Genomic DNA, 26,624 nt, shown 5'->3' with positions numbered 1-26,624 from the left:
CCCATGAAGTGGTACAGAGAGATATTGCCAAACTGGAGTGACCCAGTGAAGCGCTACCAGGATACTCAACTCAGGAGCTGGAGCATGAGCCCCTCAAAAGAATGTTGAGGGACAAGGCTGTTTCAGCAATGAGAAGGGGAGGCCTTGGTGGCACCTCAGAGCAGCCTTCCCCTTGCTACAAATAGGGCATTGAGAAGACAGAGCCAGGCTCTCCACAGCAGTGCATGGTGCACAAAGGAGAGACAATGGGCATAATGAGAACTGGGAAGTTAAGAGAGGAGAAGAAAGGAAACCTCTTGCCCCGTAGGACAGTGCAGCAGTGGAGCAGTTTGTCCCCAGATGCTATGCAGCCTCCGTACTTGAAAGTGTTTGAAACCCATCTGGGTAAAGCCCAGCAAGATTTGCTCTCTTCACTGACCCTGTATTGAGCTGAAGGTTGGACTGGGGAGCTCCTGAGATCCTTTCCAAGCTGTGGACTTTCTGTGTTTATGATTGTGTCAAACAAGAACCCAAGAAAATAAGATGATAGATTTAAAATGCAGTTATGAATGCACAACATGAACAATATCTTGATTTCATCTGTTTCCTGAAGTTTTTCATGCAGTTTTGAAAAACAAAAACTCTTTTTGTAATTAACATAAGTAGTTTTTCACTCAAGAGAAACATATCCATGCTCATTTTAACCTCAAACCACAGGGAATTTTAAACTACTCAGACTAAACTACCTTTTTTAAGGCCTCATTTAAAAGCTCTGCAGGTAAAACAGTATCAATTAAGAGTGCATTTTGCACTATTGTATTAGCAAAAAGCCCAACAAAATGTCACTGTATTTCCTTTCAATACAAACTCTGCTAGGCAAAGAAAACCCTTTTTTTCTAGCATGGACCTTGCATGTGTACCTCATTATATTGATAGAGAAATAAATAAATGAACTCTGCTTTTGCTGATTATAAGCAGCTACTGCCTGCTAAATCAAGCTATGGGAGTTTGGCTGACAGACTTTACCAACACAGCTATACCTTTATGTTGCAAAAACTCGGATTTTAGTCAGTGCTTATGGTAGGCGCTCACAGTAAGTCTGGCAGAAATTACAATCAGCACTTGCTTTAGACACTCAACAGTGAAGGAACCTCTTTCAGATGAATTATCAGAGACTGAGTGTTGGAATCCTATTTGACATCCTGTTGATAAACACTGCATTATACACTAATGTAAACAGAGAGCATAACCAGACTCAGACATGATTTTGTCTTCAGCACTTGGTTCCAGAGCATCATGCTCAGGAAGGATTGGACTTTCACTACGCTGTTTGGAAAGGCATGAAGCAGCAACTGCATGTACAGAGAAAAGGGTAGGTGTAGGCATCCCTGGATATTATGTCAGAACAAATGGTCAGAATTCAGGTATCTTTACTGAGTGTCCTCAAGCCAGTCTTGCTTTTCCAGTCTTTTTAAGGAGATTGGACAGAATCTGGAAGAGTGGTAATGCAGCATAAATGAAAAAGTGAAGGACATGGGCATAGATGAAATGATACATAGTTTTAAAAGTAGATGTTTCCTAACAGATGTATAAAAAATACAGGCAATTTCTATATTGTTGCTGAGCTACATTTAAGATTCATGCTTCATAAGATGCCAGTCTTGGATACTTTAAAACTAATTTCTCTGGGTGATTTAACTACTACTAGCAGTACAGAATAAATGTAATATCCCCTGAAATCCTCCAAAGAAACTGAGAATAATTGTTATTAAAAGACAGACCTTTTTTTAATAAGAGAGAAGCCAAAAGACCACTGACCATTTATTATGCAATTTATTTGTATTTGAGTGATTAAGAAAATTCAAAATATTTGTCATACACACAAGTTACACACAGCCTTGTGCTTTCACAGATCCAAGGCCAGCTGTAGACAATGTGGAAACTCCACTCTTACCTGTCTCCTGTCTTTCCAGCCCCACCCACACCCTCACAAGCTTTCTGATTGAAAATTACTTTGGCTGCTTTTGCCTAAATCTGGTCTTGTTGGCAGTGTACTGTGTTTGACATCAGTCCTCATGAAACTAAACTACCTATCATGTGAAGAAATAAAAAACTTTATATAGTGTAGAGAAAGTCCAGGCAGATATAAACCTAGAATATATAATAAATCTATGGATTTATTATTATCCAAGTTTATTTGTACATATAATGATGGAGCAGTAAATTTTTTCCTCTGGTTTATCTATGTGTTATTTTACATGCTCAGCTCTCACTGCTACTTGGTTAATGTAAACTAGTTTGTCATAGTCTCAGGTGTTATTATGTTATAGGAATGTTGTATTAAACAAACCCCATAAATATCTCTGGACCTGGAATCTTCCTCTTTTAACACAGTGCTTCAACCACGAAACTACAGGGCCAGTATCAGATCTGTGGTTGCAATTTCTAACACAATGACTTATTAATCATGCTTTGCCATAGCTTCAGTACAAGAGGTAAGAATGAAAGGCCTGGATAACAACCACTAGTTTGGCAGCAGAGGCATCTCCCAAGAGAAGTGGGTGTGAATCCCCTGACCAGTGGTAAGAATTGGAACTTAATGTCCTTTGCATCTGTATTAATGCAAATACTATGGTATTGCTTGATACTGTTAAAAAAATTCTGTGATTTTGGATGAGGAAAAGGCAGGAGATGGTTCTGGTGTAGAAGTAAGAAAGATGAACCTGTGGCCCTTAGTTTAAAACCTCAGTGATACAATGTTAATAAGTTGTGTACTTATTAACAAGTCAGATTTTAATTCTCTTAAGTCAATTGGAAATTGATGTGGTCACATCTTACAGTCCATCTTTCTTACCCCTGGTACATGTTTTTACCCCCCTGGAACCACACTTTGTTCTAGGCAGAGCAAGCCTGGATCACCAGCCCAGTTGAGGGCAGATCACTTGCTGCTTGCAGGTCAGCTTTTGAGGAACCCCAGCTTCCTAAGCCAAGCAGCTCCCAGTCTGGGAGCACCTGGTTCAATAGCAAGGGAAGGGCAGCACCAACCTGAGCAGCCAGAGGTGCCAGGAACTGCATTGTTCCCAGTCATTTCAGTCAAAATACTTCCATATGCTGGCGCTGCTATTCCTGTTCGCCAAACCACAGGAGAAAGCTTGGGCGAGATACAATTCTCTTCTCTTCCCAGCTAATTTCACAGGGAACTTTGTGACTTACTGAATGATTGTGAAACTCTTACAACATTGACCCGTGGGGCTCTTGTCCCACCTCTGTTTTACAAGGAAGCCAGATGCTGAGCCATTTTGAAGGTGGAGGACACACATATGACAGGGGGCCCGCAAGGGCCTAAATGATCAATGTATCACTGCTGAGGTCACCTTTGCACATGTGGGTCTGTCTCTGGTACTTTGTCAACGCAAATGATACCAAAATAAACTGATGACACCATGCTCTTTTTGAATGTTTTCTTTCCTAGACTGTTTCTCAAAGAGAAATCTTGTATTATTTTAAGACAATCCCTGGCACCCGCTCTCTCTTTTGCTGTAGCACCTGTCTACACTCACACTACTCATCCCTGTGTGTGCACTGCCACACACCTGGTCGCGGAAGGTGCCATCATCCTTTCATCAGTGCAAGACCACTTCACTTCACGTGCCCCTGGCACACTGACACCCCCTTCAACCTAAAATCTTGTTCGTCGCCTTCCTGAGCACGAACGCGATCGCCAGCCCTGCTGAGCCCCTGCTCCAGGCCGGGCCAGGAGGCCGGGGCTTGGCCCCGGTAGCCATCGCTGGCGGGACTGAGCCCGCAGCGCTGAGCTGGCGCCGGGGCCGCGCTCCCGCCCGTCCGGCCGGGATGTGCGCTGCAGTAGCCGCCGTCCCCCCCTAGACGGAGCCCCGCGGCGCAGCCAAAGTGCCGGCACCGGCCGGGGCTCGGGCCGCGCGGCAGCGATCCGCGGGACGCGCCGAGCCGCCCCACCCCGCCAGACACGCTGCCCGGCCCCGCTCTGACCCCCTCCCCGCGGCGGCCGGGTCGGCAGCTGCCGTGGTGAAGGAGAAGGAGGAGTACGCGGCAGTGGCCGCTCAGTGCCCCGCGCCCCGGCAGAGCAGGACAGGCGCGGAGCGGACTGCGGCGAGCGAAGCGAGTGCCAACACTGCCGCCGCTGGGGGACAGGGTGTGCAGAGGGGTGTTGGGGAGCGCTCCCCACCACCTCCCCCCGCCCCGTGCTGACCTCCCTCCGCTCCGCTCTCCGCCTGCCCCGCCCCGCCCCGCGGGAGGAGTGCGGGCTCAGCCCGCCGCCCCGCCGCTCTCGCTCGCGTTTTTTGCCCGTCGCTGCCGCCCCAGAAGTTGGGGCCGGCCGCGGCGGCCTCTCGCTGAGGTGCTCCCATGGTGCCGGTGTCCGCCGAGGTGGGGCACGCCCGCTGCCGCCCGCCGCGCCGCCGAAACTTGGGGGAAGTTTCCGAGCGAGTCGGTGAGTACCGGGCGGCGGCTCCCCGCCGCTCCCCGCCGGCCCCGGCCGCGCAGCGGCTTCCCCGCCCCCGGTGGCGGCGGGCTGGGGTCCGGCTCCTGCCCGGCTTCGCCTCACCTCGCCCGGCTCTCGCCGGGGGTTGGCGGGGGTATGCGAGCTTGCCCCGCGGTCCCGGCCGGTGTCGGAGCTGCTCCGAGAGCGGGGCCGCCCGGCGTGTCCCGCTGGTGTGGGCAGAGCGGCGCCGGAGCCGGGCCGGGACCGCGGCGTCAGCCCTGACTGGGGCTGGGACGGCGGGCGAGGGGCGAGAATTCTTGTCACGTCGCGTGCTGTGGGTGATGGAGGGGGTGACGGGGAAGAGAAGCTTGGCCTCGAAGATCTGGAGAAAGTTTTCTTCAGAGAAACCTTCTTTTCTGTGTGGACTTGGGTTTAAAAAGCAGAGCAAGACTCGTCGTTTTGCTGCCAGCGTCACAATCTTCCCTGCTGTAATAGACCTAATCAGAATTTTTCTTCTGTATGGTTTATTCCAGTTTATACAATCCCTGCAATTCCGCCCTCTTTTTTATTTTTTTAAATGCCATTCGTCCATAATTTTGTTTCTTGTTGTGTGGCGTGTTGTACGTATTGCATAGGATTAAAAAAAATAGAGAATGTTTTAAAAAAATACTGCAAACGTTCTGGGCAGAAGTGTGCAGAGGGGTTATAGCAGAGCAGTAACTAGTGCTTTATCATAGTAACGGCTTCAGTAAAACTTATTGCAAACTCTCATGGGACTAATGCTAGAGAGCAAGTGAGAGGATGTGAATTAGTTACTCATCTTTTCAGTACAGTAGGTTTTGTTTAGAATATAGTGTATTATTAACTTTATGGTGTTCAGTCACAGCTTCACTTTTCTCTTTGTGTAGCAACTGCAGAAGATCCACCTGGTTAACTTTCTGGTGGTGATTAAGTTAGAAATAAGAATGAAGCAATTAAAAAACTGTAGCCCACTGCTTGAGTTGGATCCCATTTTATTAATGCTTTAAGCAAGTATTTACTGATATTAAAAATTGAAGTTATTTGTCAAGTAAAGATCTTTTTAGCTTAAATCCAAAAGACACTTAACTATAGCATAGACTTGGTTGCTCACATCAGCAATGAAAATGTAGTTGGGCATAGAATCAACTTAAGGAGATTTGGTAGAATTTATTTAAATGCTGGTGTTTATTTAAAATATGCTATTTAAAGTATTGAGATTAAAGTACATTGCAATTGAGATGTCTTGTGGCTTTGAGTGATAAATGTGTTACTGAAAGTTAGTCAGGCAGCTTGAGCTGTTTGAAAAGGAATGTGGTGTCTTTCATCTCTACCACATCTCAGTCCTGCATTACTAGAATTGCTACTTGCCGTGTTAATTCACTACATTAGCATGGTCTAATAGTTATAAACGATTGACAAACAAGACAGCTTTCCATCCTTCTCAGAAGTAATTTCTAACATTGTCAGCAAGTGGTAGTGGTACTTCTATCAAATACATAACTGCTGAAACTTACACTAATGTATAGAGAAGTCATAGACACCCACCAAATATTTTGAAATTCTCTGAGTATGGTCAATCATTGTTTTCATTACCATGGGCTGTTTCCTCTCCTGGTCTTGATGTATTTGCACAGCACAGTGTAGCACCATTCAAGTATAAAAAGTTGAGGGCTCTGTAGACATATTAATTCCTGTAGCACTGTGCAGCACACAGCACTGCTCCCAGAGAGTGCATGGGTGTCTGTGCCACACTGGCTGTGTTGGGGAAATTTAGAGAGCTCAGTTCTAAACATCTTTACAAACTGAAGTAGCATGTAATACTGTATATAACTTCTTGTGCCCTTTTCCAGTGAGGAATGATCAAAAACTCTGAAGAAAAATCTTCTGTTTATAGGTTGGTACCTTTCCTTTTCATGAACTGGAGACTGAGGAAGTATGAGTATACAGTAGTCCTGTCAGAGTATAACCTTCACTCACAGGGTCTCTTTTGCCTGAATGTACGTACTTGTCTGTAAGTGCTTATATAAACTGGAGCTAGGCCTTGATCCTGTTAAATTAAACTTCTGCTGCAGAAATTGTTTTTTATCAAAGCTGGTATTTATCTTGTGCTATTAAAAAGAGCATTGAACTGAATAAATATAACATCATGTATCTTATTTGAAACACCAGATTTCCATAGATAAAATAGAAGCTGTGAATATTTTTTGTTGAGAAAGCAATGTAGGCAGAGATACTTTGATTTTTTTTTTGTCTTATTAAAAAATAAGTGCTCTATCAGACACGACAGCACTTGCTTGCATTCGGCTCAGTTGAAGATCTCGCAATATTAAGATGCCCATCAAAACATTTTAAAAGCATTACAAATAAGTAAGAATTATAGGACTAACAAGAAGGGGGGATAAAGCTGGTGGGGTAAGAAAAGGCAAGGTTACCAGCAGTGTAATAATGAGTCTACTCAGTCCACATGGCAGCCCTTCAATGATAGGTTAGGAAGAGTGTCAGGTTTCCTTTAAATAAAGGACATTTCCTTTTACCAAATATTTGTCTGTTGGAAAGACAATTCCTTGGCCCACTGGACTTGAGGTAGTAATTCTGGGGAGAGGGGAGTATGAGGAAAGCAGGGAGAGAGATAGTAGGGCTGCTACTTCGCTGTGGCGAAGGCGAAAGGCTGACGCAATGAGATACTAGCTTGGCAGGAGCTGATTTATGTCAGGACTTGAAGGAACACTTTGTGCTCAAATTGTTTATCACAAGGGAAATCTTTCTTTACTGTATATGAATCCCAGTTTAAATCTTTATATGAGGTGGGTGTTTGTTTACACATCATTTTAGTTCATGAGAGATGGTGATGCCTCCTCTCTTAAGCATCCTCTTGCCAAAGAGCTGTTTTTCAGTGTATGAGAAACAATTTTTCCCAGAAAACTGTAAGGGCTGTTTTCTGACAGAGATGAATGTTGTCCATATCACGTGTACTGCAGGTTATGAATTGAAAATACATTTAAGCACATCTTTTATTGACCTTTAGAAAGCATGTATTCTATTGAAAATACCTTAATCACTAGAATTAGTTCTTTTCTTCATTATTAATAAGGTATTATAAACTTCAGAAATGCTTCACAGTAGCACGGTGGCTTGCAACAGGGTGGAATTTAATATCTCACTTGAACAATATAATGTACCTTGCTGTTTGCTGGGCATTTCAGATGTACAATGTTGTGAGGGTGTAAAAGACAATTAAAATTATTTTTACTGAAGGAATAAGTGCTGGAAAACACAATTGGTGGTGGATGCCTGTGTGCAGACTCTTGAGTCAGAGTAAATTTTCAGACGTAATGTTGCCCCACTTTGTTATCCATATACTCAGTAGCTGAAGGACTACATAGGTAATCAAGCATTTCTGAGTTTTAGAACTCCATCTGCCATGCTAGTCATACTTACCATGCTGATTTAAATCATTTATGTTTGTCTTTTGGCTTGCCAAGAGATCCACTGACTGCAATGCCAGCACCTGTACCTACTAAATTATGTTCAGCTTTATAGAGTTACAAAGGTACTCCTGTTTGTAGTGACACAGTCTTCAGCATAGTCTTTTGTCCTGCTGTTTGTCCAAACTAGCCCTTAGGTTTTGTGGAAGGGGATCCCCTGTGTGGGATTGTCATCCTGTGGAGGAGGGTCGTACAGGGCTGCATGGAGAACACTGGAGAGGTGGTGGAGACGAAGAACTCTGCACAGTGATTGCTGGTGAGAGGATATGAAACTCTGGTAAATGTAGCAGAAAATTTTAATCTCTCTGCATTAAGAGAATAAACACAACACCCATTCTGTTGGTTTGGAATGATTTATGTTGCTCCTTTTCTATAGACATTTAGTGAGACTCAGAGCATTAGTGTATTACAGTGCTAGACCTGCTTGTCCTCTATGTGAGGCGCAGGGTGACTACTGGGGATGGGTTCATAATGTGTGAAACTGAACTCAGAATGTGCAAGGCAAAGATGCTTTGCTGGCTTTGTGCTCATTAAGGCAGCAGATTGCTGCCTCTGATCACTTAATAAGCTTATTGCTTGTAATCCTACAACAAAGGTGATATATGAAAATATAAGTATGAATTATCAGTTGCATTTGAGTAGGACATTAACAGAGATGGAAATAATTAATATTTAAAACTTCAAAAGCTGCTTAAATACTGTCACAAATCCATTGTGGTCTTCAAGCTCCATTTGTAAGTGGTCAGTCCAATCATGAAATATTCTTTTGGATGCACAACAGTAATTTTGTACAAAACAAGTTTGTCAGTAGTTAACAGAAAACAACTCTGAGGAAAAGTTGGAAAGAGTTAGGTTATTAATAACAACTATCATGTTACAGCATTCAATCATTTAAATTGAATTTGAATTTTTGCTGCCTCGAGACAAAATGGGATCAGTAAAACTCCACATTGCAGTAAATCTCTAGGATGCATTGTTGGTTGGTAGAAACTCTGCCTGTGTTAGGTCTGTGAACAGATATCTTTGTGCCTGACCAGTATGCAAGAGTTTTGGGTTTTAATCCTTACACAGTCTATCTCTACAACCTTGTTGTTATAGCCAAACAACTCCCTTAGTCCTGCTGGAGTTTGGGGATAGTCTGACCATGAAGTACAGTCTGTAGGACAGAAGAAACAGACTGAAAGAACCAGCACATTTTATTCCAGCTATCTCAGTTAAATGAGGATGCAGTCAGTTTCTGCCTTATGTGCCTGTTTCCCAGCTGCTCTCAAATGTTCAGCAAGCAGTCTGATTTCTGCTGCATTCCATGTTTTCCTTTTTTGCCTTTTTCGTATGTGTGTTATGTTAGTGCTACCTATTGGGCCCTCCTTCATTGTATGACTGAAAATATTGTTTGAATTTGTTATTGAATGCTTATTAAACTATGTTTGTTTAAGAGTCATATTATGAGCCTGCTTTATAATTTTCTGAGCAATGCCTTGTTTACTGTTTTCATACAGAAGAGCTTGAACTGTTCGGTGTTTTGATGGTTTGTGGCATTGCTAATGGCTTTATGTGTTGCTATAAAAAGTGAGTGAAAACAAAGCAGGATTCCTTCTAGATGGTGGTTCTTGTCCCTTGCTTTGCATGGGTTGAAGACGACTAGTTGTGTGCAATTACTTTGGGACTAAACTTTACCTGTTCTGCCAAGAGGAAGGAAGATCTGATATGAGGATTAAGAGAAGAGCAATTAAAAGCTGCTGTATCTTTGGGTTTTGATTGCATTTTATGGCTGAGCCTGTTACAGTATGTCAGGGGAGCACTGTGGAACTTTTACTTAAAAAGAAACCTCTAAGAAAACCATAGCTTTCATAATGACTGTGACAGTTTGCACTCAGACACAGAGTAGCTCTAAGGACTAAGTCAGATGTTAAGTAAACAGAGTAGAATACAGCTTGGTCAGGACTCTACCAGGTCATCTATTTCATAGGACACATAGCTGAAGCCCGTTGAGCTGTGCTTATGCTGGAGCTTTGGTCTTGCAGGTTGAGTCCTGGCTAGTTTAGGGCATATACTAGGTGAGTTGAGCCACCTGAACGAATGATTTTCAGGGCGTAGTGGGAAATACTGCTCTTTTTTTAGAATCTGTTTTCAGGTTTTGATCGAGGCACACATATATAACTGCAACACACGCAACTGAAAGGTTTCCGGCTGATGCTAGTTCCAAATAGTCCCAGCCTACTGGTCCAGCACGTGTGAATGAGCTTATCTTACAGCTGCAATGTTTCTGTGGTAGGATCAGAAAGAGTGTGTGAGACAGTGCTTTACACTTTTCAGCTGTGATTTCTGACCTTTGGAGAGCGTCAGTGAGCCTCTGGGTCTGCTCATGCTGGGTGGTGCTAACAAACACTGCACGGGAGAGGTGCTTGTTACATGATATGGTCACTGCTGGTTGGCTGTACACCAGCCAGCTCTGCTGCTGCAGGACAGTGTGTACAGCACGGAGGGACTGCAGCCTGAGGTGGGGAGAAACGGCCCTCTGCTTCCCTGTGAGAAAGACTATTTTTGTGGAACTGTGTGATGAGCTCTGGTATCTTCCAGCTCTGAGGTGCTTTAATTAGGATGGCCATATCTGTTGAGAAAACGTTTCAGAAAAAGAAGTCACTGTTGTAAAGCAGCCTGTGCCTCACTACTGCTGGTTCATAGGTAAGTATTTCATTTGAAAAGCTAATTTCCTTGAAATAATGGGTAGCTTTGAGAAAATTAAATTCTTTGGTTGTACTAGGTCCAGATTTTTTTCGGCTGTATGTAATTTCATCCACCACAAGGCACACACAAAACTACAGTGAATTCTGCTTGATGGTTCTCAGGGCTTTAGCTGACCACAGAGGTACTGGTGCTGACATTAAGGAAGCATGGCATTCACTTCTTTAAGTGGTGTGAGGGTCCTGCGTAACTTGCATTGAAATAAGAGGAACAAGAATATTTGCTTTATCCATTATTGTAAAGCCAGCATGGCTGTATACAAAGGGAAAGTCTTGCCTGGCAAGTTTGGTGACCTTTGGTGATGGGGCTACAGCTTTGGTGGACAGGGACAGAGCAACTGATGTTGTCTATGTGGGGTTATGCAGTTTCAAATTGTCCTACAGGCCATCCTTGTCTGTAAATTAGAGCAACATGGATTGATGGATTGACCACTTGGGGAATAACAAACTGTCTGGATGGCCACACACACAGAGTCGTGGTCAACAGCTCACTGTCCACATAAAGACCTGTGACAAGTAGGGTCAGTCCTGGACCTCAGGGGTCAGTCCTGGGGCCAGTACTGTTCCACACCTCTGTCAGTGACAGGATTGAGGGCACCCTCAACAAGTTTGCTGATGACACTGAGCTGTGTGGAGCGGTTGAGACAATGCTGGAGGGAAGGAATGCCATCCACAGAGACCTGGACAGAGCTGAGAGGTGGCACCAAGCAAACCTCATGGAGTTCAAGGCCAAGTGCAAGGTCCTTCACCTGCATTGGAGCAGTCCCAGACAGATGCACAGGCTGGGCAGAGAAGTGATGGAGAGCAGCCCTGTGGGGAAGGAGTTGGGTGTGATGGCTGATGAAAAACACCACAAGCCAGCAGTGAGTGCTCACAGCCCAGAAAGCCAGGGGAATCCTGGGCTGCATCCAAAGGAGAGTGGCCAGCAGGCCAAGGGAGGGGATTCTGCTCCTCTGCTCTGGTCTAGTGAGACCCCACCTGGAGCACTGTGTCCAGCCCTGGTGTCCCCAGCATAAGAGGGACATGAACTGCTGCAGCAAGTCCAGAGGAAGTCACAAAGCTGACAACGGGACTGGAGCACCTCCCGTAAAAAGATGGGCTGAGCAAGTTGGGGCTGTTCAGCCTGGAGATGAGAAGGTTGTGTGGAGACCTCATAGCAACCTGCCAGTATCTGAAGGGGGACTACAGGGAAGCTGGAGAGGGACTCTGTCAGGAACGGGGGTGAGAGGACAAGGAGTAATGGGTATAAAATGAAAGAGGGGAAATTTGGGTTAGATACAAGGAATAAATTCTTTACTATGAGTGTGGCGGAACAGGTTGCCCAGGGAAGCTGTGAATGTCCCAGTCCTGGAAGTGTTCAGGGCCAGGCTGGATTAAGCCTTGAGCAGCTTGATCTAGTGGGAGGTGTCCCTGCACATGACAGAGGTTGGGACTAGATGATCATTACTGTCCTTTCCAACCCTTAATATTTCTAAGATTCTGTGATTTTTCAGGCTTATGGTGTGTAATGGTATCCAGCATACAGGAGAAATACATTGGGCCCTTTTATCTTTGATGCACCTTGTGACATAGATGAGTGAACTTAATGCCATGATGGAAAAAGTAACCTTGTTTACTGTTGGAACCATGTGTTTGTTGTGGCCTGGTCTATTGCTTTTTTTTGAAATATAAAAAAAATACCTTTATTGAGGTAATCAGGTATATTGTGAAAATCATTGCATGTGCCTTTTCCTCTCCCGTTCTACTACTGTGGATGAAGGTGAAGAGATCTCTCCGTAAGAGCCCAAGGGAGCTTTATGGAGCCAGTGTGAATAAAAAGTCCATCCATCAAAAAGAAAGAACATAGGGTTTAGGAAGAGAGACTCCTCCTGACTAGTTGTTCACATTGACATTGAATTATATAATGGACATCTTCATGCAGAACCTTCTATAGTCATGCTCCTGTTTTCTTTGCTGAGGTAGGAGTTGCAGATTTTCAAAATAATTTTGGCCTATTGTTTGAATGTTATTTCAAACCCAAGGAAACTGGGAGCCTAGTTAACCACAGGAGATCCTCAGTTAGAAGAGGGAAGAAGTTTTTCACAGTGTTAGAATGTGTTCAGTGTTTCAGTTTATTAAATCATGCAGAAAAGAAGAGGTTGAAGGATCCAGAGCCAAGGACTGCATACAGATACTGGATAATTTCTAAAACAAAATGGAATATGTGCAAGTAGGAAGATCACGACATGAAAACCTGGGGAGCTAATGGTTGTTGGAAAGACTGAAGTTATAGACATTTTATAGAAGTGTTTGGTTCCACTGTCTTAAGTGGACATTTACGTGAACATATAGCTGAACATCAGGCAGCCAGTAATCAAAATAACGTGTTTAAGACCAAGAGTAATGATTTGTTTAAGGAAGTTTGAGGTGGCTGGACTAAAACACAGTAAAAAACCCAACTTCCTCAAAATGATTAAAAAATTCAAATGTAATTTGAAATGCACCAAGAAGTATATTTTCATACTGATTTTTATTTTTTAAAATTATTATTATTGTAAAGATTATAGTGTTTCATGGATAGAGCTATGCTAGGAGTAGAAATGTTTTGGGTAGAGTAGGACTGATTTTGTCAGTGGTTTGCATTGCTGTACTTTCCAAATGGCATACTGGTTGCAGAATTTTTTAGCAGCCTGTCAGTGCAACAGCATGTAAAAATATAGGAAATGGGAAGATGGTGTCTTTGCATCAAACAACTGTTGTCATTCACTTATTCATTTTATATGTGAGCAGCTGGTACACATGCTGTTTGTCTATATCGCAGTTTGTGTTTTATTTACTTATGTTAGAGTGTGAAAACAAAATGTAAGCCGTCAGTAAAAAAGGACTGGCACCATATGTTGACAGGGCTGAAATAGAAGATCTATCTCTCACTAGCTACATTTTTGTCTGTTACATTTTTTTAACTTCATAAATGTTCCTTCCAAGGAGCCTGGTCTTACAAGAGGCTGTGACTGTTCATGCGAACTGTACATATATAAAATCCCATTTATATGAAGCAGAACTGTGGCTTTCTGGGGAAAAGAAGAATTATCCTTCCTGCTTTCTACATCTTGGGCACCTGCTCTGACCAAATATCTTGAAAATTAGCGTGAGAAGTACATTCATTCTCATTAAGACTGAGCAGTACTACAGAGCAGCAGCCTCAGCTGTGGCTTCAGGACCTGCAGGTCATACAGCTCTCTCTCCTTGGGACTTTTCGTTGTTGCTTCATATCCCAGTAGATTGGTATTTTCCAGATGCTCTGATAACTCCCTACCCTAAGAATACAGATAGGTACTCTTACAAATGTTATTAAAATACCTGGTCAGAAGCAGTGCACTTGTTTACAGGCTGTGGCTTGTGGAGCCTTTCAGATGACAAAGGCTGAAACCAGCTTGGGAAAAGTGCTGAATGTGCTCAGCCAGAGATGACAGCTGTGGCTTCAGCTGAGCATCCAGCAACCTGTGAACACAGCTGCCATGCTGTGTTCCTCACCTGCCCCTCTCCCTTTGCTTCTGCTGAGCAGAAGTTGAAGTCTTTCTGAGTCTGGACTGATGTATATGAATTCAGCAATCTGTGGCCCCTAACACCAGAGAAGCAGATGATGATCTAGCCCATGTGTTGAGTGCCCATCCCTAAGTGTGGGGCAGAGCTGCAGAAGCCAGTAGAAATGTGGCACCAGGGGAGGCAGAAACTTGCTAATAGAGAAGAAGAGGAAGTTTGAATAAACAGCTGTATTCATTAAGGCAATTACTGGACAGAAATGAGGCATTTTCTGGGGAAAGATGAATGTCAATCTGCATTTTGTTCCATTTGTGCAGTTCATACACAAGTGACTGGCTGTCATTTATGGGTGCTATAGTCACAAACAGTACTGGAGGAATTTGGGCATTAGAAAAATCACAATGAAGGGCACAAACAAAAGCATTGATACTTTACCTTGTGTAAGTTTTCTGGGATCATGAAAGAACTGAAACATCAAATAATTCTAACAGTGTAGATCAAGGATGGAGGGTATGTACTTCTGCCTCAACAGCATTGACCTTTCTGTGTGTTCTACATTATAAATAGTTTCTTATCGGCAGCTCTAGCTTTTTTCATTGAATTTTGATCCTTACTGCTCTTACCATTCATGTCTTTGTCTTGGCAGAGCACTTCAATTACTACAGGAAAGAACTAATGCCATTCATTATTTGTTTTGTCATTTGAAAAAGCAAAAACAAATGCTCATATTCTTTTGACTTTTTCTTTTCAGACTCGTGGTGTGTGAGGTGGGTGAGGAATGATGCTTTCAAAACTGTCATTGCAACTCCTTTCTGATAAATGACATAAGACCCTAGGGAGCTATCTGCAGATAGCATTACAAATTTTAAGTATATTTTATGTAGTGTTAGTACTTCTTGACATTGTTTGGCTCAAAAGATGTGTTCATGGTTGTTAAGTGCTGCCTGCTCTTCCCTGGATTACCAGGAAATCACTGTGTAGAGCATGGTCATTGAATTGTTATAAATTTAAGCAAATGTTGAAAGGGTCAAGAAGAGCCACACGGACCACTAGAAATATTTGTCATGGGGAAGACCCGCAAGAGTAGCTTCTCTTCGGCTATTAACACAGCCGGGCATTGAGAGGTTGTGAAGGAAATTCGAAACAATGTCTCCAAGTTTTGCCAAGATTACTCAGTGGAATCACTTGTTGCCAGATGCTCAAGCTGAATGAAAGAGAACAGCAACCACTGTGGTGGGAATTAGTTTTCTGGAATTGCTCAAAGCCAGTTATCAGTCCAGTTGTTTTAGGGCATTATTAATACTCTGAGGACTGTTCTACAGTTTGAATGATGGACAAGCAGGTAGAAGTTGTGTTTATGAGGGAGGTGTTTCTCACCTTATCCTGTTAGCTGTGGGAATGCATACAGCATCTTGTCTTTGGGATTTCAGTGTAGCTGTGAAAAGAGGGATTGTAGCACAGATCGTGGGATTGGAGTGAAAAATTTGGTCTGTATTTCCCAAGCAGTAGCTCCTGGAAGCGATATGCAGCTTGTGGCTAGGAATGGAGCCATAAGCCTGTCCATGACTGCATGGGAGGCTCTGCAATGAGTTCAGAAAGATCTCAGCCAGATGTGAGCCTTCGAAGCTTCTGCTCATGGCACTGGTTTCCAAACCATAGCAAAACCTCTTACTTTTTTTTTCCTCTTGGAAGAGGGGAATACTTGGTTGAGTGTTTTGGTATTGTTTTGAATGTATTGTGCTCTTAGTTTTTATGCAGTTGTGGAATTAGTAATAAGCCAGGTGTTGCTTGTGTTTCATGGATAATGTATCCAACCCAAGAGTCTAGGGAGCCTACAAACAGACTATTCCTCTTCTTCCAGCTGTTCTTTTTGGCAGTAGCATGAGCTGAAAAGCTTACATGAATTAAAGATTCATGGCTGAGTATGAAGTTATTCACTGATCAGGCCCCTTTGAGCAATTTCTTTAAAAAGTGACAATCCAGCACTGTACTCACCAAGTATATTTAATTGCTTCAATGGTAGGTGCTTCTGGGAGGAATCTAGCATCCTTTCTGGAGTCTGGTTTGTTGATTATTGTATGACCCAGTTGGCAGCAAGCCTGTCCTATGAGGCACAGGACAATTATATGCTGCACAGCTATTTTGCTAAGTAGTTGAAATACAGTGCCAGCATTATTTGGGCAGATACATCTTTGATAACCTATTGCTGCCAAGTTGCACAATAAAAAAACCAACTTTTTTCCATCATAAAACTTTCCTCCATTGTTCATCAGCAAGCTGAGCCAGAGGAGCTCTGCTTCTGTTGAGATTTAAGGGAAAGTTTCTAGTCAAGGTGTCAGTACATCCTGTTGCTCACTAGCAAATCTGCTTATTTTGAAGATTTCCATACTGTACTAGATCTCTAAGCATTTGCTCAAAATGCAGCATACTTCCAGCAAATTCACATTGGACTGTCAAAACTTATTTGAAAGTTATTTTCATAAATCCAAAAAAACTAAAACAACACTAGTAGTATCCTCTAAGATAAACTTATTTTTTAACTCTGATCTCTGCCACATGATTATCTATGTGCAGGAAACAAGCACTTCTTCACCAGTCTCAGAATGGCTAAAAACTTGCTCTTTAGCAAAAAAAGGAATCTGGCAGTCTTCAAGTGAAAACCAGTCCCTTTGTGGAGACTTAACCGCAGGCCCTCAGATACACTCCTTGTTGCTCTGCAAAGTAAAGTCAGTCACCTGGTATTTAGTCTGATTTTTCTTTCCTCTGTTTAAATTTCTCTGTTGTTTGAACTCTGCCTGAAAAGTAGACTGGCACATGTTCTCTTATTTTTCAGATCAGTCATGCCAGCTATGCATAAAAGAGCTGGAGCAAAAGGCATTCCATATCCGTTAAGTGTTTTATTTTCCAGACTAAAAACTGAATACTTGCAGCTTGTATGTCATTATATGCTTGTCGTTCCTAATTACTTTCTGGCACGTTCCTGGGTGTTTTGTAGACAGGAAAATGCATTTGATTATTTTTTTTTAGCTAGGCTAGCAAAAAAAAAAAAAAAAAAGAAAAAAAGAAAAAAAAAGACTTCTACGAGAAAGTCAGAGAGGGAATTTTTACAAGAGCAGGCAGGGATAGGACAAGGGAGAATGTCTTTAAAATGAAAGAGACTAGGTTTAGATTAGATATTTGGGAGAAATTCTTTACTGTGAGAGTGGTGAGGCACAGAAATAAGTTGCTCAGAAAGGTGGTGGATGCCCCCTCTCTGAAAATATTCAAGACTGGTTTGGATAGGGTTTTGAGAAACATGGTCTAGTTAAAGGTGTCCCTGCCCATGGCAGCACGGTTGGAACTAGATGACCTTTAAGGTTCCGTGGAGCCCAAACCATTCTGTCATTCTGTGAGGTAGAAAATTATTGAGAGAAAGAATTTGTGGTCATAATAACTTCTTCCTTTCTAAAAGAGTAACTTGTTTTGTCTCTTATTATCAGTAAGTATTTTGTCTTGAAGGAATAAGGCTATTGCATTTCATAACTGGAAATCAATCATCAAGCATGTTGCTATTTTCGAAGCATGCAAGTAAGTGATTTTTCCCTGCAGGTATTCTGTATACTGCAGCATGTTTTACCAAGGGAAAACACTGTGTTTGCATATCAGATTTTATACGCACAAATTCATAAATGTGTACAGGGAAGCAGATTTGTAGTTCTGACCCTTCAGATAGGCTACCAAGTGAGCAACAATAACTCACCTGAGGTGAGTGGTAAATAGAAACTGCACCAGTGAAGAAAAGAGTTTCCCAGCTGACATTTCTTTTGTTTCTTTACATTCTGTTCTGTCTTGATAGTCACTTGACAACTTGAGTACTCTAGCAGTATGCTGGAGTACAGGAAGCCTATTACCTCCAAAAATAGCTGTTGTTCCTCAGTCTGAATGTAAATCTTCAGTCACTGAAATTAAGAGTCACTCAACTTTGTGGGGAGTGTGTTGATACACAGGCTGCATAGAATAGATACAAATGTGAAACACATTCAAAGGCTATGGCCACAAATTAAAGCCCAGATTGATTAATTGGGGTGGCTGTCATCTCTCTGCCATGGAGGCTGCAGCACAGGCTGTGTGAGCTGCACCCCTGGCTGGGAGCTCAGTTTTTACTGGGCTGATGCAACTTGTCCCACAGCTGCCTGGTACCAGGATTGGGTATCCAGATTGGGATCCTGTGGCAGGGGCCTGCCTTGTCACCAGGAAGGGCTAGTCAAGTCCTTTTGGCAGCAGTCCACAACAAGGTTGGTTTTGGCCAGGCACAAAGCTGCTTTTTGTCAGCCCTGTGTACCAGCCAGCACATGGGAAATGTGACCTAATGGTAGCTCATCTGTGTGGGTGGTCTCCAAAGTTCGTTAAAGTTGCTGAAAGGAACTCATATGATGTAGCATTAAGTATCTCCACTAGATACCCAAATTATTAATTCGCCTTCTGTAAAGACTCAACAGACCATGAGAAGTGTAAGGACACGTCAGCCACTTCAGTTTAGTGCGTGCTTTTCGGTGGTACCTGCTGAATTTTGCTGGCAATGTGCTGTCTGCTGTGATAAACAGAAGCAAAGACTCTTGCCTCGGGTGACAATAATTTATTACCTATAGAGCGCCACAGCCATCAACTGCTATGCTTAACAAATATGAAGGAAGATACCTGCCCTGGAGAGCTGGCAGACAGCATTCAGGAATAGCAGGATAATTTATGGTGCTGAACAAAACACAGTCACCTGCAGCTGTGCCGCACAGTGAATACTTGTGCTTTTAGTATGTTTTTTGTAGACCGTATTCCTAATCTAATGATTCCCAATATTAGTTGCTTCTTTGTACCTTGCTAAAATAGCTGTAGGAAAGTATTTTTCTGAAATCTGAGGTTTTAAAAGAATTTTGAATATAACCTGATGAAATATGACAGTACAGGAATCCTGGAATTTTTAACTTACAGTGAAGATAATTAGTCTCTTCTGTGCAATGATGGTATAAGCTTTTCACTATAAGCTTGCCTCTGACTAGATGAAATAAATAGTAATTTTTCTGTAAAAACAAACATTTTCAAGAAATCAACTAGTTCCTACTTCTGGCTTGAATTAGAGTAATAGTTTGATCTCTCAGAAGTAGCTATGATTGTATAACTCATAAATGCTGGACTGGATAAACACATTTAAAATAAAAGATTTTCAGCCTGAAGGCTTATTTTAATGAGTTAAAAAACAGCTAAACAAAAGTTCAAATAAATTCAAATAGATTCAAATAACTTCAAGTGCTTTCATACAAATAAATTTTTTTTTCTATTGCATAAAATGGTACAAATTCACTAGAAATAAAAATTTCAGTCTCACTATAGAATTATACATCAACATGCATGAAGCCAACTGAATTTTTTTTATGTCACTTGTTGCTAAACTGTTTTTTGCTGCCAGGCTAACTGCTGCCAGTTTTGTTTTTTTTTTATAGAGAAGAGTTTTACAATGTTCATGGAGATATTAAAATGCCTTGAAAAAGACAGAATTTTACTAAATGATTACTTGCTGATGCAAGGTATTGATTGTGCAGGATAATACTCTTGGGCAAGGATTATGGCAGACATAATGCCGCTGCTGCTGGTGCCATGGTGAGCACTGAATGGATGTACCTCTGTCCTTTGGAGAGTGTGCAGTGTGTGTAGGCAGCTGTTGCCTCTCGTGTTGGTGGGTCAGCAGAGCCTCTCAGCACCTCCGAGTGAGCTCCACAGGGTCTGCTACAGGGTCATTTTGTTTTGCTTTAGCTGGGAAGTTGCTGGAAAAGAACTTCTTCACCACCAACAGTGTGGTTTCCAGGCTGCAGGGCTTTGGGCTCACCTCCCTTTTCCTTGCTCCCTCACAAATCTTGCATCTCCTCTGTAAACAAACTGTCACTCCCTAAAACTTTCTCCGCTAATAGGTTTTCTGAACATTTTATCTTCATTGCCCTCTTTGGCACAGTCTTTCATTTGGCAGCAGTATTGGAAGAGAGACACCCTCTAACAGGTGCTGCTCCCATTAATGTGCTACAGAATTCCAGGTGCCTGTGAGACAGTGGTATTTTTTCATCAACTTTTTTTCCCTTTGATTTCCACTGGTTTGGGTTTTTTCCCTCTTCTCCTTGCAAAACTGCTGCCTACCCTGTAACTCTTTATGTGACATTGGTTAGTGGTACAACATGACACATTTAATCTTGTAATACAGCAATGAGAATAGTGTATTAAATCCTGAGAAATCCCTAGATGTAATCAGTTTTTTGTTTGGTCTTTTCTGTTTGCTTTTTCTCTTTCTTTTTCTTCAGATGCTGCCCAAAAAAATGTGTGAAGCTTCAGACTGAAAATTGCTTGAGTGAAACACACAACATCCATCTTTATTTCCTGGTTAGGAGTGGGCATGACAGGATTTGCTCTGGATTTTGGACAAATCCCATGCTACATTAGCGTGACATTGGTACCCTGCTGCTGTCCCTTGTCAGAGCCAATGCTCAAAGTCCTGTTTGGTTTTTGGTGTGTAAATGTCCTGGCTTTGCTTTCTTCATGGGCTAAGGTGGTAACTGCAGTGCCCAAGTCAAGTGTCTGACAGTATAGCTTCCCTTTGGATCCTAGGTGCTACTTATAAAACTTTGCAAACACAGCTCCTAAGCTGGCAGGCTGCTTGTCTTCAGCTACAGGGAGAGCCCTCATAAAAGCTTTCACTCTCCCTGAGGTCAGTTGCAAAATGAGAACGTTCCCTTTCTCTTTGGCATCAACTCAGGTTTGTAAACTTTGATAACAAAAGAAATACCGAGTTCATATTCCAAAATACTTGGAATCTGGTTGTTGATTTTTGGGTACACAGGGCTGTTGCTCTCACACAACATAGTTTTGCCTTTAAAATTCTGGCTGATCCCTTTACACATTTTCTTGTTTATTCTGTCAGAGGGCTTATTCCTGGAAGACTTAATATGAGCCCAGTTTCCAAACTGTGCTGAGGGTGATTGTTCTCTCTTGCTGTGAAAACACTTGGTGGGATACATAGTTGACATTTTATATGTTATTGAATTTTTAGCACCATGGATGGGAATATTCACGTTACGAGAGACAAAGAATGGATGAGGTGCATACCTAGAGATGGAGATGGGCAGGTAGCACATGGGTGTGATGTTCAGCTGGGTGTTCTGACTGTTGGGCAAGTGGGACAGGGTGGTATCTGGGAGAAGCTGCAGCAGGTAAGACTTGCCAGGGGTCACCTGCTTACCTTCATCCACTCACCTTGGGCACAGATTGCCCCCCTTCTCCCAAACCTGTCTCCTCTTGGATATTCCAGCTTCTTTTTTCCTTTGAAGTTGACGATGACTGCATGTGTATCGAAAGGTGAGCTCCCATTGAGTAGCCTGCTTGCTCATCTTAATCCAGATGCTGGATTATTTTATCTTTTAATTGTTATTTTCATGCATTTAGGGGGTGAGAAGGACAGAAGTGCTGGGTTATAAGGACTGGTTTACAGAGACTTTGAAGATGGGGCTGTTCTGTATTGAGGAATATTTTTCCTTGCTCAGCATTAATCACTTTGCATTCCATTTCCACTATGATGGCTCAGATATAATTACTGCTCACCATGGGCTACTTAAATGAGTGCTGTATATTCCTGTGAACCTTTTAACCTGCTAAATAAAGAGAGCACATGGAGAAAGTTAATGCTATTTATTTTTAAATAAAAAGTTGCAAACTGGGCAGGAGGGAAGAGTGTTTTTGTGTACAATGTTGCCCTTTATGTTCAACTACTTGAGGGAAGCCTGGCGCCTTTTTGAGAGATTACAGCTATGAGCTTCTGCTAAAGCCAATTGACTGTAATAGAGGGGTTGTTTTTTGAAAAGGGCACTGTCCACTTGAATATTGTGACATTCAGTAGTGGTAAATGCCTCATGGGGGGTGGGGGAGGGATGGTGTAGCCTCTCTTCTCATTAGTCCTGTTTATTTATTGATACTGTCATGTTTGGAGGGGGTTGGATGCTGAAAAGAGGTGAATGCATGTAACAAGGTTCATTCTGTTTGTTTTACTCCCTATTTACCTCCATGTCCATTTAGCACCTTGCTAGAGATTTGATCTTACACATGGTGCAGTAAAACGCCAAAAAGCATTTTTTTTAAAGAGGTGCAATATGCCTTTCTTTTAATGAAATGCCTTGCTTTTAATGAAATTTTATAGCCTTCAGTGTTTCCTACAGGGTTTTGCAAATGTAGATCCTAAAGGCTGAGGCCCCAGAAGGAATAAGAAAGCTCATGTTTAAGCACAACTTTAAGACAGCCTCTTTAATGCTGTGAAAGCCTGTGGTAAGCTTGAGTCAAGTAACTTTTTAATACACTTAATCCCATTCACTGTCTTTTGTGTATGAATGCCCCAGCTATTTAAAACAAAGAGAGTAGAAACAACATCTTTCTCTACATCTTCTTTCTCAGCCAGTGAGCAAACTGATGTACAGATATGTATGTTGTATATTAGTTGCTTTCTCAAGATGGACACAACTTAGGTCCCGATCCTGCAGTGCAATTTCTAAGCATAAGCCAGTGTAGAAATCACTGGTGCAGGATGAGAACACAAGCACCTCTGTGAAAAGGGCTCATTTCATGTCTGGGCAGTGTTGAGGGAGAGCAACAAGGCACATTTCATCATGGAAATGTTGGACAAACTGTTTCAAGAGCAGGGAGGGGACAGGAGTAAAACTACTGTATAGGACTGAGTCATCCTTGTTTAAAAACATAAAAAAATTACTTTTCATGTTAAAATAACCAGCAGTTGTGTTTGCTTGCTGGAATTCATGTAGTTAAATTGTTATTTCAGGAGAGTGTGCTCTCAGTTAATAGCATGATACCCAAACCTTCCCAAATAAAGGAATTTCGGCATGTTTCAGCATTAAGCTGCTTTTAAAAGTGAAGACTCATCTTGCCCTCTGTTCTTCCTACTTTTTCTTTAAGCAACAGTCAAACCATTTCAATGACACTCAATGCCACTTATCATTGGGAGATAGATGAACACTGAACTGGGAAAAAGTTTTGCCCTTTGCAATTTATTTGTCACATCGGGGTGGTGACAAGTGGCCTTTAATTAAAAGGAGAGACAATTATGTTTCATTGATTGCAGTGAAAGATTTTTTTATCTTTTTAATTGTACTACTTAAGATGTTTTCCTCTCAAAAGAAACTGATATATTCATTTGTGTATGTGTTTCATTGTCTTAGTGTAAATACTAACAGCATTTCAGAGCCTTCTCTTGTTACAGGGAGTGGTGCTGTTCATCTCCTTGTCACCTATGGCTCATATTGTGGCACCCAACCCCAAATCCTTCAAATCTTGATTACCCAGAACAGAAGTTTGTTTTGTTTAATATGTTTCCTTTGTGTCTTCAAGTCGAATGCAGCTACGGTGATATTTCTGTGTTTCTGTAACTTGCACACTTTGTTATCACCAAAATGTTAAAAGAGCAGCCTTTTGAAAAGTACATATGACTTAATAAATATGTTTCTGATGTTTGTATCTGCTGGAAGAGGCTTTTAGAGAAGGGAGGAGAAGGATTTATTGAGAAATAACAAAATGACTCATCAGAAATACTTGTCCTCTTTTCTTTCCCGTGTGAGGCTATTTCCATCATAAACTAGAGTGATCAATGTTTGCCTGAACGGAATTGAGGAGATGGGTCTCAGGGGGTGAAATATTTTGTCATTTTTAACCTTCCTTCACTACATTTATACCTGCTAAGGCCTGAAAGAGTTTGGTAGCTCTGAAGAATGTTCAGTTTACCCTGATCCTTTATTTATGATGTCTTTTTCTAAGGGGGGGAAAAAAATGGAAAAGAAAAAGAAAAAATGAAAGAAAAAAGAAAAAAAGAAAAAGAAAAATGGACAATGTTTTCCCTTGTTTCTGAAATTCCTAACATGAATGTGTTTATCCAACACTAGATGGTAAAGATGGACTCCCTCTGACTATTAAAGTTGCTCTCCATTAAGAGGTGTACGTACTGCACTTAATGAAGCAGCACTTAGCTTTGCTAACATCACTCTGGAGCAGTACAGAGGTTCTTTTAACACAAGTGGATTCCCAGAACTCTTGCTTTGTAAATAATGTGTGTTCCCAGTGAGCCCTAATTGATAATGACTGTTAATGTAATACCTGCTGGCTAGGCCTGGTCTTTACTGAAAGAACTCTTTGAAACTTATTTATTGATTGCTGCAATCAGTTTAGTTTAAAAAAAAAAACAAACAAAGTTAAAAAAAAAAAAAAAAAAAGGCACCAAAAAAACCCAGACATTAATTTGGTCTCAGTTTTCTGATAATTGCTTTTCTTATTTGATGGAGTGAGTTTTATTAAAGTCTCAAAACCCTTGTCTGCCTTTTTACTTGTAAAGCATTTGGTGGTTTTGATTATGATCTCAGGAGTGGATCTTGAATGTCATTTTTGTCCAGTTGATGGAAGGCCACCCTGAAATAAGGACATAGAATTTGCCTACTCTCTGTATCATCAGATTTTTATAAACTAATTATTACTTATTTACCTGTGCAGAAAGTGAGGTTTAGTTACAAGGCTGAGATGGCATTCTCCTCCCTGTCCTCAGGGTTACTACTGCTTTATATTTGCACACACTGTGCAGACATCAAGTTTGGAACCTTGTCCCATCGTGCAGACCATGGCCAGCTCTGCTGCTGTCTGCAAAAGGGATGGGAGTTGTACTTTCATCCTACTCACCTTTAGTGTTCCCTTAGAGGTTTTGATTTGATTGCCATTATCAGAGAATGGATAATGCTTGACATAAATCATCCAGTGGTGACATTCACATCATGTTTTCCTCTTCCCTATCTCCCTTTGTGTATATTTCAGGAGTTAGATTTTTAGTGCTGAATTACTTAATGGTTGCAAAGTAATCAGCTTATGCAGGGATATCTGTATTTGTTTTCCCTTTATGTATTTTTACCTAAAAATTGATTTAGTTATCATTTTATATGACTTGCATTAACTGATATAGAAATGCCTAGTGGGAGGTAAGCTTTGCTTCAAATGACCTGAGAAATGGTAGTTTGTAAAAGAATGCATTAAAAAGAATTAATTGCTGATTTTTAGTAAAAGTTTAATTAATAAATAATTATTATTCTCTCTTTATTGCTGGGTGGTTTTTGTTCTCTTCTTATCTCTGCATTTTAGACTAACTTTTAGTATTTATGTCACAGTTATATCCAGCGCTACACCAACAAGGAAGACAAATACACTAGGAAAATTAGAAAAATAGCTATAAAATCTAACAGGATATTTTAGTTGGGGTAACCTAAATTTAAGTAACATTTTTTTGAGAAATAGGTTCTGATTTTGATGTGTCCCTTCAAGGGTTTGTGTGTGCTTGGAGACTGGTTTATGCCCTTATTCACTTCGTGCATCTCACATGTATTTTGGCTGGGCAGTTATACTCTGAATCTTTTGTTACAAGTTTCTTATCCAGTTGTCAATCCTGGGTCCAAAGTGGACTGTTCTTGTTCTGACATATGTAGTCATAAAGCCAGCAAAACAAATATACAGCACACTTTTATTTTACCATCACTCTGTACAAATAATAACCATTACTAAGCATTCCTTTCCCAGCTGTTATTACAACCTAACATATTGGTATATAATGTATTTGGTGAGAAATGTAATTCGTTAAAAATCCCCTCCTTTACAGAAAAATACTTCAAATATAAGAGAAAGTTTTAAGTATTTTGTAACTCTTTTGAACATCCAACAGTATGGTAAACAGTTTTGAGCTTAGGGATATTGTAGTCTGTTAAAAGGCCTGGTTGGGGGTTTTTTGTTGTTTGGTTGGGTTTTTTGGTTGGCTTTTTTTTTGTTTGCTTTTTTTCTCTCTCAGAATTTTGCATTCTGCATATTCTGTTGTCTGTCATTCCCAGCATGTCTGTCATCCCTCTTATGAACCTCCACAGTTTTGGTCTTTGTTAATAGCTTCTGTTTATTAGTAAGACTGCAACTCTGCTGAAAGTGGCTTGACAACTAGTGTGATTGACAGTATTCAAAACTAGTAGAGTTATTGGCATTTCTTTTCAGGATGTTAAAAACTATTTTTGGCTCTTTCACATGGCAGTTCCCCATCACTTCACTGGGATCCACTCCTGACAGCACCATGGGATTGGTGACGGTGTGAAACAGGGCCAGGCAGTACTGTCCAGTTGTGCATCCTGCCATGCCAGAAGTATTTTCAATAAGTGCTTTTGCTGAACACCAGCACTTGGCTTTCATCCTTCTATCCTTTCTGCAAGAGAGCCTCCTTGGACAATGTATTTTGGGGGAACTGCAGGGCTATTTGGACTAAGGTCAGGGAGTGACAAGGCGTGGCTGTAGTGCTCCTGCTGTTGTACCACAGCCCCTTAAAAATGGCAT

The 26,624-nt window shown here is 41.6% G+C and overlaps 1 protein-coding gene across 4 annotated transcripts in view; it reads left to right on the top strand.

Moving 5' to 3' along the window:
• Positions 1 to 26,624, top strand: part of GHR (growth hormone receptor) — a 151,737-nt gene that overhangs the window by 28,500 nt on the left and 96,613 nt on the right. The window contains exon 1 of one of the 4 annotated variants that reach the window (XM_042028423.1): positions 3,989 to 4,447. The exons of 1 other annotated variant lie outside the window; for it this stretch is intronic. The gene's annotated coding sequence lies outside the window, so the exon portion shown is untranslated. Of the gene's footprint in view, positions 1 to 3,988; positions 4,448 to 26,624 lie in introns of those variants that run through there. 2 more of the 4 variants (XM_042028421.1, XM_042028419.1) reach the window with 2 other exon arrangements.

This window comes from Corvus kubaryi, unplaced genomic scaffold, assembly GCF_017639235.1.
Source record: "Corvus kubaryi isolate FWS band 111438036 unplaced genomic scaffold, C.kubaryi_AGA036_p1.0 37308, whole genome shotgun sequence".
In the NCBI taxonomy this organism is placed as follows: Eukaryota; Metazoa; Chordata; class Aves; order Passeriformes; family Corvidae; genus Corvus; species Corvus kubaryi.
The sequence above is the reverse complement of the archived record's forward strand: the minus strand, read 5'-3'. Positions and strand labels throughout refer to the sequence as shown.